At 39.4% G+C, this 15,419-nt stretch overlaps 1 pseudogene; it reads right to left on the bottom strand.

Moving 5' to 3' along the window:
* Window positions 1-1,031: 1,031 nt before the first annotated feature.
* LOC113224971 lies at window positions 1,032-13,035 on the bottom strand (annotated as a pseudogene).
* Window positions 13,036-15,419: the final 2,384 nt, after the last annotated feature.

The raw sequence follows: 15,419 nt of genomic DNA, 5'->3' as shown, positions 1-15,419 counted from the left end.
ACGGTGGCTCACGTCTATAATCCCAGCACTTTGAGAGGCTGAGGCAGGCAGATCGTGAGATAAGGAGATGGAGACCATCCTGGCTAACACGGTAAAACCCTGTCTCTACTAAAAATACAAAAGATTAGCCTGGCATGGTGGCAGGCACCTGTAGTCTCAGGTACTCAGGAGGCTGAGGCAGGAGAATGGTGTGAACCCAGGAGGTGGAGGTTGCAGTGAGCAGAGATTGCACCACTGCACTTCAGCCTGAGCAACAAATAGCGCGAGACTCCATCTCAAAAAAAAATATATAAATATAAATATAAATAAATAATGTATTCAAAGATTTTGAGCCACTACATAAATAAGAATCCTACACCTTAAGAAAAATATATAGATTTTGATAAGAGTTTAAATTCTGAGAGATTCAAGCCTAATGCCAAGCCTTTAGATTTCTACTGCTTCAATTCCAAAAAACTAGTGGATGGCAATTTTAGTGTACCAAACTCCACTGTGCTGTATGGTTTCTTTTCTCCTGAGTCCGAAATCTTTATTCTGCTTCATTTACCCTTTCTTTGCTCCTTAATGGATCTTGCAATCCAGTTTCCAGATTTTTTTGGTTCCTTTAATAGGAAGCTTCACAACCATTTCCTGAGGACTTTTGCAGATGAAAACAAGCGGAGAACATGATTCTTGACTGATGTCTGGAAACTGCTCTTTAAATTGCCTCTGAAACAAGCAATTAGGTCCAGACAGCCCAAAAGACAACCTGATGGATAGTTACTGGGGAATTCCACATCTTTCCTATGAAGAACATGATACCTAACCTGGAGTTCTGAGACTTCTTGAAGGCAGTAGGAGGTTTTGGCTAGGACTGCTATCCAAAGTTGTCCTCTGTGGGAGATGTACCAGGATCTGCACTCCATCATTTTCTAATCCCTCTAACAAGCTGAGAAACCCAGAGCTGATGTATAGAGAGACATGAGCCACTGTCAAACCTCCCTGAAAGTCTTGATCCTGGATTCACAAGAAGTACTGAAATGAGTTGAATTCTAGTCCCAATCCTGCTGAATGGAAAGCCTTCTTCTGTGAGGCTGCACCTGCATGGTCAACCCACTGGGGAGGGGACTGCTATGTGCTGAGATTTACCGGAACTCCCAAAGGCTCTTCAGGAGATATACAAAATGGGGTCAGTGTCTCGTTCAAGGTTTCCTTAGCAATGGCCTGTATTGTCTCGTCTAGTCTGCTGTGATATTCTGCTAATGGATTTTCTTCTTCCAGGATCTTCCTGCTGTAAAGTCAATGGTGACCTTCTTAGAGAGTCGAGAGGCATATTGAAGTTCTCTCAGTTCCTCTTCTTGCTTCTCATTGGGTTTCCCACTCAAGTTTGGACAACCACTGGTTAGAGTCACTGGCAAAAAATCTGATCAGCATCAGTGACTTGGGTCCTTTGAAAACTAGCTCTATCCAACTCTAACAGCCTGTCTTTGTGCTTGATATCCTTCTCCAGACCAGACATAATTTGAAATTCTCGATGACATAGAAAGTCCTTGGCAGAGTTGTCCACCTTTCCAGAATTCTCTATCAATGACATAAGCTTCTTTAGCAGTTTCTGGCTCTCATTTGAGTCATGCTACAAAATATCCTGTTCTTCGTGAGTACATACCGTTGTGACACAGAATAAGCAAGGGCTGGCACCCTCTTGCTCACAAACAACAGGCCCACAGATCAGAGAGCTACTGATGAGCTTGTACTTCTGGCCCAGGCAATCACAAGGATGGCAACTGGGGAGCAGACTGCAAGGTCCCCCTCTTGTGTGTAAATTGACAAACTTTGTCTTCTTCTTAAAGGAGTTGCTGTTCTCTCATGCTTTGGGCAAATTAAAAGGTGTTTTACCTCCGCAGCTGTGTCAGGTTCAGCAAATACAGGAAATTCCTGTCTGTCTCTCCCTTTCCTCCTACCCAGCTTTAGCTGGTCCCTTGATTTCTGCCCATCTAAAGTTTCATCTTTTTGGAAGCACTGTGCATGATCTCCTTGCTGACATCCAGGCCGAAAGTTTTCCCCAACTCCTGGGTGTACCATTACACCAGTGGCTCTTTGGATGCTGCTCCAGCCACTGTTATCTTTCCCGGACAGAACCAGCTGGGCTTAACACTAGTTTTTTGATATAATTGAGTGCAAATATACAGTTTTTTTGCTCCAGAGGCCAAATTTTAACCTGAATGAGTTAACGATTCAAGTAAATTTCTAAACACCACAAAATAAGCACAACCTCAATGAGAATTTAAAAAGACTAGGCTAATATCTTACTAATTTACATAGTTGCAGTATTTTGTTATGTACAAATGAATTTCTCAGGAAAATTTTTTAATGTTTTATAAGAGTCTTGTGAAGTGGGTATCATTAGCCTTATTTTACAGATGTCAGAAAAAATACATGGAAGTAAATGGTAGATTTGTTTCCCAATTTCAAATTCACTCTTCTTAAAATTAAATTGTTAAATTGATTTAATGTTTACCTTTGAAAAGTTGGGTAAATAATAATGGCTCCTTCTCTATTGGAGTATGAAGAAGGTTGAAATATCCCCTTTCCGTACTTCAACTCTAGGTTTTGACAGCAGAGAAGCTGTTTATACTGGAATATCTGGCAAAATCTGTTTGTTGTTGCATATCCACAGTAGTGTGACCAACAGAGACCCAGTAGTATCTGGTCACTCCAAGTAGACTGTGTTGATCAAATGTTATTATCTTGATGTAGCTAACATGGAAATATAGCATAGTTACAAGCCCAAGAGGCTTTTTGGGAATGCCATTTATTCCCAAAAAAATGTTAAAGGCAAAATTTACCATGTACTGTAATTTCTTATTAAAAACAAATACAGACCTGTATCAGTTAATGAAAGGGATGCATTCTAAAAATGCATCATTAGGCAATTTCATCATTGTGCAAACATCAGAGTGTACTTACACAAACCTAGATGGTATAGCCTACTACACAAGTGAGTATATGGTATAGCCTATTGCCCCAAGGCTACAAACCTATAAGGCATGTCACGGTACTGAATACTGAATCCTATAGGCAACTGTAACATAATGGAAATACTTGTGTATCTAAACATATGTAAGCATAAAATGGTACAGTAAAAATACAATATTATGATCTTATGAGACCACAGTCATATATTCACACTTAGTGACCAAAATGTCATTATGCAGTGCATGCACTGCACAAGTCAACTCTTTCAATTGAGAAGAATACTTAGAAAATATAAAAATCTCCACTTGGCTATTGGACTGATTATTTGTTTGTTTATTCAAATGTTCTGGTCTTCTTTAGACACTGCCTATTAATATTTGAGTATTTCATAAGTATATACAATTTTATATCCTTTCTCCAGTTGTATGGCCAGTTTGTGCCTCACACAGACCTGTAAAATCCATTATTTCATTTCATCCTTTCAACAGGAATGGCTATGACAGAATGCAGTCACTGAGATAGACTTTCCTATTAGATTAGGAAACTCAGGGTCAGAATATTAGTTATTTGCTCAAGTGCTTATATTTCTCTGAAGAGGCATAAATTAGTGAAGTCTTCACTTGACAGTTATAATTAAGGAATGATGTATTACTTAAGCTAGCAAATGATTATTCTATAAAATAAAAATCAAAGCAGGACATTGAATAATGAAGCTGAAAACCAGTTTGCCTTGCCATGGACATTATTTTAATTACTTGTTTTACTTATTTATCATTATTAATGGCTCTATTATTGGAGAGATTGAAATGTGCCAAATATTTACTATATATTTTACATGTATTATCTCACATGAGTTTATCCTTCCTATGAAAGAGTATGAAGATATGGTTATCCACATTTTAAATATGAGTTACCTAAGATTTTTAACAGGGAGCTTTTTCAAAATCACATGACCAATAACGTAATAAAATCAGGATTTCAAGTGTTTCAGATTCTGAAGAAGTTACTTCTAGCCAGTAAGCAATAATATATCAAACACCAGAGTTCAAAACACCGCACACCTATGTGCATCATCCACATACTTTTGTGCACATGTATGCACACACATCTAAAACAATATAGAAATGTCAATTGTTTGGTATGTGAAATGCCTTTTTTTCCCTTGATGTTTTATTCCCCAAGCAGGCATAGGTGCTTTAGAATTGTAATGGCTTCGCTCTAGGAGACCCATGATACAAGGGCCTGCAAAGACTCTAAAGGAGTTATTTCATTCCATGGGGACCATATTATGCATGTTATGAATGTTTAAGATAGAGTGCACAGTCTGTCATGTCAACTCTCATCTACTTCAATGACAGATTATTTTTCTTCCAGCACTGGTGGTTTGAATATATCAGCTACCAAAAAAGAGGACATTTTTCTTGGAGTTTAAACACACAAAAAAAATCATGATAGAACCACAAAACAGAATTCAAGTAGCATTAAAACTCCGACTTAAACCCACAAAAGCAAAGAAATGTAACATTTAGCCAAACAATTCAATAAGCATCAGAGTCCTTAATTCACCCTGGATAGACAGTAGTAGTTACATACAACACACACAAACTTACATTTGTGGAGTATTATTATGTGCAAGATACTATGCTAAATGTTACACATGAATTATCTCATTTACTCTTCACCATAAGCTTGTGAGATAACAATGATGATTACTACTTTTTTCAGTATGAGAAAATTGAAGCTTAGAAAGGTAACATTAACTTGTTCAAGGGCACTCAGCTAGAAACAGACAGAGCTGGGGTTCCAACATAGGCTTCAGAAACTAAGCTCATAACTTCCACGTCTATGTACACATATAATGTATTTGCATTAAAGCAGAGAAACCAAATTTTAGCACTAGGGAAATTCAAATTTACATGAAGCAAACATCAAAATGTCCAGAAGTCAATTTGTATGACAAAATATTCAAAAGGTGATATTCATTCATGAAACATATTCAGGCTTCTAAAAAATCTTTGCTAGACTCTCGCTTCACTAAATGATGTCTTCAAATAACATTTGTCTATTTTTGCTTGAGGCTCTTGCTGAGATTAAAACAGTAGGGGGTGGGGGTGGAATGTTTTAAAAGGTTAAAGGAAGTATATTTTCTAGTATACTTTAACCTTTTTGAAAATGGAAAGCCATATTTGATCCATTTGTGTCCTAGATTTATGTTGGCAAACAACTCTCGTCACTTGAGCCAACTCTAACCAACCCATGCACCTTGAAATTAATCCTGAGATCATGCCCAGAGAACAGTGATTGATTAGCATTGTCTGTCATGGCAGGGGCGTGGCAGCATGCATGACCTGTATTTGACAGCCCTGCCCTAGACAAACAAATCCACCCCTCCTGAAATATACTCCAGAGAAATCTGTGTCTACAAGCAGGCAAAGTAGAAGGAAGGGAGGGAGGAAAGCGGGAAGAAAAGGAGAGAGGAAGAGAAAGGCAGGAGGGAAGGGAGGGAGAAAGGAAGGAAAGGAGAGAGGCAGAAAGGAAGAAAGGAGGAAAGAAGGTAGATAGAAGGAAGGAGGGCAGGAGGAAGGGGAGAGGGAAAGAAGGAAGACTTAGGACAACTGTGTTGATAATTGGTTAAAGGAGTAAATTTTGACCTGAAATGTCCAGACTGATTAACTCTATGGATAAAACTGACTTGGTAATGGTTGAACTTTGCACATATTTTGTTTTTGTATTGTATCACCTATCCATCAAGTATCTCCTTACTCTCCCACATAAGCAGCACACCCACCCTTGCCACCATAACTGGACTCAACTATTTCCCTGTCCATATTTCCCTTCTCCTTTCCCTCTCTGTTGCTATAGTTCCTTAGTTCACATCATGCCTCCTTGATGAATCCTGCCACAGGTGGCCTAGGGCAAGATCTTAAAGATTGTCTCTCAAGTGACCCCAAAAGGCTTCATTGTGGTGATTTTACCACAATCCCCAAGGTTAAGGACGTCCTTAAAGCTCTAAAGATGAGGACACCAAAGGTCACCTAGCTGGTTGGTGACAAAACTGGTGATTTAAACTCAACTTTTCCACATTTCAGATGTGCCTATCACCTCCTAATCTGCCCAATATAATCCTTTTCTAGCAACTGGAATATTGCGCTTTATTCTCTAACCCATCCCTTTACTGTCTCTTTCTCTTTATTCACTGGCCTTTACATGTGAATAGACTGTCACTCCGGTGAGCCTGGGAAAGCTCCATGGGCTGAATTCTTGGAGAAGCAGTGTCAGTTGGGGAAGAAAAGCAAAGTTAGCCATCGGAAGACTGGTCCTCCACTTCTGGCTCTACAACATTCTAGCAAGGTAACCCCGGTTAAGTCATCTCTCTGAAACTGAGTTTCCTCATCCATAAAGTGGGGTGAATAATTACCTCTTCTATTGCCCAAGGTTGTTCTAAGGACCAGTAAGGTGTTGTGTTTGCAAGCAGTTGGTAATTTATTAAATACTATATGCCTGGAGGCACTGTTACATTCCTTTTATGCCCTGCTCAGCCTTAGTTTCACAGAAGGGGCAGATCTGGCCTCCTGGACTTTTGTACTTCAGCCTCACAAATGCTATTCCCTGAACAGACGTTACCCCTGAACAGACTGGGCTTTCCCTCTGGATCCCATTTCCACTTTCTCACTCCACAAAACTCTGCACAATATAAATATGGCCACTGATATAATATTGGTGAGGCATTTATTTTGTTTTCTAGCCTTTGTCAATGTTGACATTCATAAAGAAGAAAGATTGTTTTAATACTGACTTAATACTGTGTGGCATATGATGAAACAGCACTGCTGCCGTTTATAACTTTATTCTGAAGAAAATGTAGTCCCGTACCTGCCAACATCTGAAAGCTATAAATAGTGAGAAAAATCGAGAAGCCTAAAAACTCCACTGAAATGTATTGGATTTGGAGAGTTTCTTGGATGGCCAGAGTGGAAAAATATTTTGCTAAAAAATAGGGAGTGTTGCTCCGACTGGCATACAGGCAGACGGTTTAGTTAGTATTTACCCAGCCTGTGGCAAGGGAACACTCGGCTGTTTATTTCAGTGGAGGGGATGTTGGTAGACGCTGTTTGTCTAGTCAGAAATGCCCTTTGAGACTGCAAGGCTACCTGTGACCAATTTTCAACTAAATTTATCTTTGGACTTTGTGTAAGTAATCCAGCCTTCACCAAATCCATTTGGTCTTCTGTTTGACCATGTCACAGAATCCTTACTAAAAATCTCCCAGCTTAGGCCCACAATGATGGCTTCTGGTTATTCAGCCAAAGCTGAATTTGAGACTGAAATGTGAGCTCTGGATAAGTAGATGGAGTTTTGTTTAATGTAGGAAATAGCTATCACTTATTAAATAAAATAGACTGATATTTAACCACTCATTTTCAAACCTCTTTGCCCCTTGCTCCATGGAAGAATAAATAACACATACTATTATTGACCATTGATCATGGTAACTAGCTTCATTTCATGAAAGCAATTTATGTTTTACTTTATTTCTTACTTGAAAGTGCAGCTAAGGTTTTTAATAACTACTTTCATTGCCATTCTGACACTGATATGGTGAACGCTTGAAAAATGTATTATTTTTCACTTTCAAGCACTGCAAGTGTATGTTCTTTTGACAAAACCCAATAGTTTAAAGCACAGAATGACTGTAATAAAGGGCAAAAATGTGTTTCCCAAATTGTGATTAAATAGCAATTACTCTTTGTTAATCAATTTTATTTATTTTCCTTGGCATTCATTTTCATGTGTAATCCCACGGTGTTTTGGGGGCATTATTATCAAACTGCTCAGATTGAAAGACTGCTCTTTTGAGCCTGACAAAATACTCAGGCAAAGACTATATCTCCACAACAGTTCACAAACATTTGAGTAGGGTAAAAATCAGGCATAAAGATTTGTGAAGCAGGGCTATGATTTTTTTTTTTTAACCTATTGTTTTTCTTGTATTCCCGTTTATCTCCACATCCTTGTTTCTGCATAATTAACCATTTAATTTTCTCTAAAATCCCATGAACAGTCATTATTATCCCATTTTATAGATGATAGAATTCTAGCCAGGGGAAATAAGATCCTAGCGCAGGAAGTTGCATGGCCAGGATTTACCCCCACACCCTCCTGTGAGTCTGACTCCCATGCCTGGGCTCTTTCTGCCGGGCCTCAGAGTCTCACAAGGGCAGGAATCTGCAGCCCAAGCTTCCTGTCAAGTTGACAAATGTGTTAAATTCAAAGATAAAAGCCTCCATGTTAGGCTGTCAAGGGGTCAGTTCGCCTGAGCCTTAACATCCTCCTTAGCTCTATTCCCATACAGAAGCTCTTCTTGAGTTCGTTGCTGCAGCAACAGAATTCAAATGGAGCGGGGAGCCACCACTACAACGATTTTGACAGTGGGGCTGAAGCATATGTAGAATGGGCCCTGCTTCTGCAAGTCCCAGGGAGCTCAGTGTAACTTACATGTGGTGGCACCACACCAGAGTATCAAGGCATCCTAATGAAGAGCTACTGTGTGGTGGAGAATGTGCAGAGAAATTACTCTTTGGGATTAATCCATGTAGAAGAATTGGCAATTCCACACAAAAAGAAGAAGCTACATCCTTCAAAGAAAAGAAATGTGGGGAACCAGAATGAGAACAGCACTAAGACAGATGTTTTTATTTTCAATTTGCTGTCAATTTGTCTCCTATTACTTTTCTACTGAAAGCCTCATACTGTTAGTTTCAGTATTAAAAAAGAATAATCTTCAAACACTTAAGATTGTTTTTTCTAGACACTCATCATTGGAAGTTTTAAGATTATAACCCAATATCTCTTCAGCTACATCAAAAACAATAATTAATAATAATAATAAATAATGACTCTGCTATCCAAGAGTCATCCATTTATTTCTTTGCCTTAAATATCAATACCAAGAACCAAATCAAAGCCAAATATATTACCAGATGCTATTGTTGTCTAAGTCATGGAAACAGAAAGAAAGCAATGTGGAAATCTACAAAGAGAAGAGAAAAAGAAAGTGAAGAAGTGAGTACAGAATCACAGATTGGAAAGTAGCAGAACACCATAGAATATTTTGGTCTTGGAGGCCAAGTAGATCTAAGCTCAAATCCCAGCTAAGAAACTTGCAAGATCTTGAGTATTCAGCAAATTATTTCACCTGTCTAAGCATCAATTTCTTCACTAATGAAAATAATATCCATCTCATATAGTATAAGTAATAAAGAAGAAAGAGTGGCAGATTTGATAATGATGTCTACTAACCTAGAAGAAAATATAAAATATCATCTTGGCCAACTCCCTATCCAGTATGGAAATCCTCTTTTTAGCATCTCTGTTCGAGAAAGGCCACCTGCTGAAGATGGACTGTGCTATCTAACAAAATGGTCATTCTCTCCATAACTATACTTATAAGAAATTTATTCTTAAAATTAAGCCAAAGCTTACTTCACCTTAACTTCAAAATAATAACAATTCTTAAAAGATGGGACCGAGACCTGTCATGATGCACCATTGGGAACTACTCCCCACCTGTTCTGGAGGTTGTCCTTGTCTCAGAAACTGCTACTTGGTCTTTGGTCCTTGGTCCTCGTCTCAGATATGGCTGCTCTGAGACTGACAATCACCTGAGTCCCTGAGACTTTTCTAACAAGAAAAGTTCACAGGTCGTCCTTCTCCCATCCTGTAAAAGTGTGCAATTCATTTGTATTAGTTTTTTTCCACCCACAAAAGTCATAAGGAGTCAAAGCAGCAGTACAGTTTGAAAAGCATAGGGAAAAAAAGACTGAAATATTATTTTTACTGTTAACATGTTGGTGTCCTTCTGCTATTTTTCTTTCATGTATGAATATGTATTTTTCAGCAGAATGGTATCATGCTACATACGTCAGTTTGTAGCCTTCTTACTATGTTCAGATAATCAGAAGACAGAGATACTAGGCTCAGAGGCTCACATCTTTCAGGATACTGTGACAACAGACTGGTAGAGAAGTGAATAAAGTAGACACCCCCTGTATAATCAAATCAAATTATAATTCAATGTTCCAGTCTTCTACCTATGAATCTTCATTACTGTTTGTAATCTTAAGAGTGCTTTTTAAACTTTTAAAACATTGGGAGTTTTTCAGGTTTATCTAATTAAACAGTAATTAATGTCAAAGAGGCATATTCTCATATTCATCTATAATATCTAAATGTCTGTCATATTCTCTGCTAAAATACAGAGACATTAAGACCCTGTGTTATACCTAGAAATACTTGTCTAATAGCTTCATCCATAAAAGAAGATTGGGTTAGTTTTGTAATCTCGGGGATTATCAGTGTATCTTGGTTGTTTATTCACAATAAGACAAGGCTACGTGGATAATCAGGCCTAGGAACATGACCCAACAACCAGATGTGACAGGCCCTGGGAGAGTCTGGCTCCCAGGAGAGGTTCAACAGGGAAAGTGGGGTGTGGTGTCCAAGGCCTGCAGCAACTCCAATGTCTGCTCAAACATAATGACCGGGAACTTCTGGGAAAAGGACTTTGTTAGAATCATCTCTGTATTCCTATGGCATTCCATGGAGACTGGCATATCATAATAACCCTTCATGTTATTGTGTGCCTGTTCTATTCCCCACTCCGCTCTAGTCATCTTACCTGTGTAATCTCATTCAACACTCACAAAATCCCAGTGAAACAGGAGTTGCCAACCACATTGTAAAGATAAGGAACTAAAACCCATGGAAACAATTAGCTCATAGCCATGTAGCACAGGAAGTATGGAGCAAGCATTCACTGATTTGTTGTATTTATTGAGTACCTACTACATACCAGAAACTGTCTAAGGGCTGAGGATAGAGACCCCGCGTTCATGGTACTTACATTCTGGGAGGTCAAGGCAAGGGAAATAAACAAAGTCATCAAATAAATGCACAAGGTAATTCTAGAGGATATTAAGTGTCACAAAGACAAAACAGCACCATAAAGTGCCAGGAACTAACTGGTAGTGGGAGAAGAGGACTGATTTAGACAGAGTAGTCAGGAAGGTTCTCCCAAGAAGAAACTTTAGCTGAAAATTCCATGAATAGAACAATCCAGGAATGTGATGATCTGAGGGAAAAGAGTATAAAGGCTGGGAGGCAAGAACAGACCTGACAGGTTTAAAAAACAGAAAGAAGGCATATTAAAAAAAAAAAAAAAAAAGGTAAAGAGTGGTGTGCAATGATGACAGAGGTAGGCAGTGGCCAGATTATCTAGATCCTTACAGGTCATGGTAAAGAGTTGGGATTTTATTCTAAACATGGCGAAAACTTTGTGGAAGATTTGAAACAAGAGAGAAATATGATCTGATTTATAACTTTTAGAGATAAAAAGCACAGTCTTACTCCAAAGCCCAGGCTCTTAATCCTGGGGTAATGATGTGTTTTGAAGAGTTGGTGTCCAAATAATATGGAATAAAGGGAAAATAATGACATAGTTCAAGAAGCAGAAATGAGCCCAATGTGTGAGAAGGGAACTGGAATTTGTATTAAGCGTAGTGAATAAGAACAGTCTGCATCGGAGGGATGGATTGCTCAGAGGTTCCTGGTCCCAGCTATCAATCAAGGACCCAGACCCTAGGAGGAGTCATCTGACCAAAGCAAGCCAGCAACCAGCTCTTGGATGGACAAGTGTACTGGGAAGATTATCAGAACAGGAACAAGAGGGAAGTGGATAAGGAAGAAGCCCAGGATTTGTGGATACTGACAGAAAAAGAAAGGGAAGAAAGCCTCAGGATGAGGAACTTGGAAAATAGAAAATACAGTTTGGGGACTGACAGGTAAACTCTGTGATCAGCACTGCCTTTTCTTCTGATCCAGTTAGCTTCCAGGAAATACTGTGTAGAACTTGCAGACGTTCACATTCTGTTTGGTGTAGGTAGTGCTGCATCTCTGGGTGAAATAAAAATGGAGGGGGAATCTCTTACACTGGGGAAACAAGAAAATACAAGGCAAAGGAAATTGGGAAGGAAAAAAGCTCCAAGTTTAGCACGATTTTTTCTTATTAACCTCTAGTTCTTATTAATCATCTCCTTAATTTTCTCAAGGCACATATCATGCTTATTTAATTGACTGTTATAAAATTTTGCAGGATTATTGAAGTTACAACCATAGGTAAATTGAGTGCTGTAAACTCAATGTAATTTTCACAAAGCTAATAAACTTATTCTCCCTTTTTTATCTTTTCTGCTCTGTTTTCTCTCCCTCTTTCTGTGTCTCTCCCATTTCCTTCATTTTCTCTCTCCCCCTTGGTCCCTCCTTTCCTCTTTGTATGTTTGTATGTACATAAGTAAAATAAAATAACAAAAAAGAGTTTTCAGGGAATCAGGATGAACTGGTATTTTCTGTGAGTTTATCTTTTATATTTCTTTGAATATGAGAGCAACATTTGCCTTTCTCTAGGTTTGAAGCACATTTTAAATTATCTAGAAATTCTTTTTGAAAAATCACTGAAAAGAATGTCTGCTTCGTGGTTCACTGGTGTTTTCTGTAAGTTCTTTCGTTATTTGGTTATAACTCATTTGGATCTGAAGACATGAAACCATTTAAATCAACCAGATAGTGGGTTCCCTCACTATCTCTCGTGGACTTGTGTTTCAGTTTCTTCTTGATGATGTTTCTTTTGTTCTATTTCATTTGAAGAGCCTTGCTGAAGAATGTAAAAGGAAAATAGGAGCTGAGGAGTTCTGCTTTCTGTGTGTCATCTGTTAACATTGCACCATCTGCCCTGGGCAACTGGCCTATTCCTTCCTCGTTTTTCTGGGTAGTAAACAGATTTACTCAAAAGAAAAAAGAAAGGGGAGAACAAAGGGTGTGCTGCATCAGAGGTGGGGGATGGGAGTGGAATGACACCCATTGGTGCAAGATCACAGGCTGCTTACCACATGCCACTGTTAGGCCCCAAATCCACTTGCTTGCTCCCATATCTGTTAAGGCCTCTCTGCACAGCTCCCACCAAAGATTTTTAAGAGAAAATAGGAGTAATAATGGACAGCAGTTGGCTTTATCTGTGACTGCCATAACCGCCATAGAGAGAGATCAGTCTTCATCATCTTTAGCTTTCAAAACCTGACTCACGCAACTCTTCTGTGCAACTTTCCTTTCACCAGTACCCCCTACTTGTGTAGATCTCATTCCCAAAACTCACAGCCAATCCTTCTTGTCTCTGTGCTGCATCTGTAGGTTGCACAGATGCTACTATTAGCCTCATCACACTGCAACATACTGTTTTTTTTTGTATCTTATCTCTTAGTTGACTGATTAGTGTGCAAATTTGCTAGAACTGCTATACCAAATTGCCATAAATTGGGTGGTTTAAACAACAGAAATGTATAGTCTCACAGTTCTGGAAGCAACAAGTCCAGATGAAAGTGTCAGTAGAGTTTTTTTTTTCTGAGAACTGGGAGGGAGAACCTGTCCCACGTCTCTCTCCTCGCTTCTGGTGGTTTGCTGACAATCTTTAACATTCTTGGCTTCTAGAGGCATCATCCCAATCTCTGCCTTCATCTTCACGTGACATTTTCCTGATATGCATATCTGATTCTTTGTATGGCATTCTTTTTGTAAGAATGCCAGTGGGATTAGGGGCTCACCCAACTCCAGGATGACCTCATCTTGAATGATAACTGCAGTGACCTGATTTCCAAATAAAGTCATATTCCAAGATACTGGAAGTGAGGACTTCAACATATAAATTTTGAGGGCACATTATTCAACCCATAACAGTCAGGTTCCTTGTTTAATTCATGTCATACTTGACATCTACTACACTGCCAAGTCTTTGCCTGAAATCCAAGGCCCTCAAAAATATACATTTAATTGGCTTAAATATCTCTTCCACTTTCATTATAGATGCAGACCAAATTGAGTATATGAGTTAATTTTTTCTTTCTCAGAGGTAGCACTATTAGGAAACCAGAAAAGCTCTGAAAACAGAAAAGTCTCTGATCTCAAGAGACTTATTCTATTTTATGGTTTCTTGATGATGCTACCTCTTAGAAAATGAGTGTGGCAAATACTACAATGACATGAGCCCAGGGTATAGTGGGAAGCCACAGGCCACAAAGATTGAGCTGAATCTCCAAAGGTAAGATTGGTCCCCTGCTATGCACCGGATAATGGGCTGGATGTACATTTAGTCTCCTAAATGTGACAATGTACATCCAGCCACTTATCTGGTGCATAATAGGGGACCAGCCTTTTGCTTTGACTCTCTTGGCCTAACTCCCGAAGAATGAGGCCCATGAAACTTAAATCACATTCATTCTGCGGATCCCTGCAAAGACAGATTTCCTGCTCCTCCTTCAGTTCACTTTATCCTCTAATAGAATTCAAGAATGATGCAATGTAGATGTGAACAGGGCACAAGACTCTCTTAAAGAGGTTCACAGTCTGGTGGGAAAACGAGTGTGGCAAATATTACAATGGCATGGGCCCAGGGTACAGTGGAAAACCAGAGGCCATAAAGATTGAGCTAGATCTTCAAAGGTAAGGAGCAGTGAGCCAGGTGAGGAGGTGGGCAAAGATTTTCTAGACATTAAGCATAACATTACAGAATTCCAGAGGTCAGAGAGCAGCAAGCCATACCAGCATCTTAATTCATTTGGGCCACTATAACAAAAATATCATAGACTGGGCAGTTTAAATGGCAAATATTTGCTTCTCAAAGTTCTAGAGGCTGGGAAGTTCAAGATCAAGGTGTCAACAAATTCAGTGTCTGTTGAGGGCCCACTTCCTGTTTCATAGAAGGTCCAGGATTTTTATTCCACATCCCCACATGGCTGAAAGGGTGAGAGAGCTCTCTGGAGTGTTTTTATGAGGGCACTAATCTCATTCATGGGGATTTCACCCTCATGACTTAATCGCTCTCAAAGGCTCTGTCTCCTAATACATCACCATAGGGTTGGTATTAGGATTTGGGGGTGGGATCATAAATATTCAGTGCATAACACCCACTGTGCTGTTTGAGTACAGCCCTAAGAGTTTGGGGTCAGATCAAGAGTATCAGGCAAGTCACGCTAAGGAGCTTGGACTTTAGGTAAGAACTGAAGGGTTGTGAGCACTGGACTAGCACTGCCAGATTTGTGATTTAGAAAGATCACAGATGGCCAGGTGCTGCGGCTCACACCTGTAATCCCAGCACTTTGGGAGGCCGAGCTGGGTGGATCACGAGGTCATGAGATTGAGATCATCCTGACCAACATGGTGAAACCTCGTCTCTACTAAAAATACAAAAATTAGCTGGGCATGGTGGTGCACACCTGTAGTCCCAGCTACTCGGGAGGCTGAGGCAGGAGAATCGCTGGAACCAAGGAGGTGGAGGTTGCAGTGTGATGAGACCATGCCATTGTACTCCAGCCTGGTGACAGAATGAGACTCTGAAAAAGAAAGAAAGAAAGAAGGAA

Source organism: Piliocolobus tephrosceles, chromosome 5 (assembly GCF_002776525.5).
Source record: "Piliocolobus tephrosceles isolate RC106 chromosome 5, ASM277652v3, whole genome shotgun sequence".
In the NCBI taxonomy this organism is placed as follows: Eukaryota; Metazoa; Chordata; class Mammalia; order Primates; family Cercopithecidae; genus Piliocolobus; species Piliocolobus tephrosceles.
Note: the sequence above shows the minus strand (reverse complement) of the source record. Positions and strands in the feature narration are given on the sequence as shown.